Source organism: Schistocerca cancellata, chromosome 7 (genome assembly GCF_023864275.1).
Source record: "Schistocerca cancellata isolate TAMUIC-IGC-003103 chromosome 7, iqSchCanc2.1, whole genome shotgun sequence".
Taxonomy (NCBI): Eukaryota; Metazoa; Arthropoda; class Insecta; order Orthoptera; family Acrididae; genus Schistocerca; species Schistocerca cancellata.
In genome coordinates this window covers 610,916,980-610,918,738 of record NC_064632.1, presented here as the reverse complement: position 1 = coordinate 610,918,738, position 1,759 = coordinate 610,916,980, and positions in this window count along the sequence as shown.

Genomic DNA, 1,759 nt, shown 5'->3' with positions numbered 1-1,759 from the left:
AACTTTTACAAGTAGTTCATCTTCTGGAGACATAATTCTTCGTTGGGCTGATAAAAATGATGTTGGAATTGAAATAAAACATACACTTCCTAAAGAAGGGAAAACAGTTATAGAATCTATGGATATTTGTGTACCAGTTGTTAAATATGAACCCAATTATGACTTGAACAATGTGAAATTATTCTTAAAAATCCGAAAATTCCTATTTCTTTTTATGAACTTCAAACACAAGAAGTTGCTGGTTCATCTGGTAAAAACAGTTTTGAACTAGATATTATAAATTACTATAACTCAACAGTATTTGATATGCCATACTTCGTATTTGTTACATTTCAGACAAATCAAAAAAATAATCAGTTAGTTGATTCGTTATTATTTGATCATGTTAAACAACGGAATATTTATTTAAAAAGTGGTAGAAATGAAGTTTTTCCTCAAGAAATGTGGAATATTAATCCGCCAAATAATTTTCGTAAGGTGCATTTCTTGATTTTAAAAGGATGACTTAACTAAAATCAGATACCGATATTAGTCCATTTAGTTTTGTATATAATTATTCAATTAATGTAATCAATATGACACACAGAAAGAATGTTGTAACTACACAAAAAACAACTATGAAACTTTGTGCAAATTTTTACGATAAAATTCCAAATTATACACTTGCTTATGTAATTATGTATGGTAAAAAGAATCTTACATACGATGCACGACATAGATTGCTTACTGAAAATTTTTAATTATTAACATTTTCTTCTATATAAATGAATGAAAAACTTAAAAATTTATAAAAATGTTAACTTCATGTTTATATACATTTCTGAAACATTTTAAGAAGTATAGAAAAAAAATAAAACATAAAAATTTTAATATAATTAACTTTTGTTAAATAATATATTTCAATTATTTACTTATGTTCACAATGTACAATTTTTAAAATAATTTACTTTTATTATAAGTAATTTACATAGATTCAAAAAGTAGCTGAATGTAAAATAATTTTCTTACCTATGTGATTCAGATTTATTAAAAATCCAAGGTCTAAAAATTAAGACCCTGAAATCATATTTACTTCATCTATGTAATCTTATGGCTGCTAAAGCAGAAAGTAAATAATTTTATATACTTATTCTTTAGTATAACTTTAAAAAACACGTTTTGCACAGAAATCAAGAATAGGACATTTTTTGGGGCTAAGAAAAAGTTATAAAAATTGATATTTTAAAAATTTGTTTCGAAAATAATTTTAAAAAACCCGTTTTCACAGAAGTCAAAAATAGGATAATTTTTTGCACCAAGAAAATTTATTTAAAAAATAGTTAATTCTCTAATTTATTTAATTATATTACATTCATCTATGGGAAATGTATACAAAATATATGATTTTTAATTATAGCTATTATTATATTATTTTATTATATTATATTATCATTAGGTAAAAGGGATAGTAGATTGTTTTTGTATGTTCTGGATCATCAAACCAATCTTATGAGAAAATAAAAAATTGCGAGTGTTAGCAAGTAGTTTTTCAGTTTTTATAAGATTGGTCTAGTGATCCAGAACATACAACAACAATCTACTGGATCATCAACCACAACCACCTGTATTTTTATCTTGGTCGTAGGACTAGTGTACTATCAGCTCAAGAGGAAGGTAGCCCAATTCCCACCCCTTCCAACCGTTAAACTAAGGGTCCAGACAAAATCACTGAACAGCTGTGAGGCATTACAGCAGAACACTGAGCAGTGTTTATGGACAA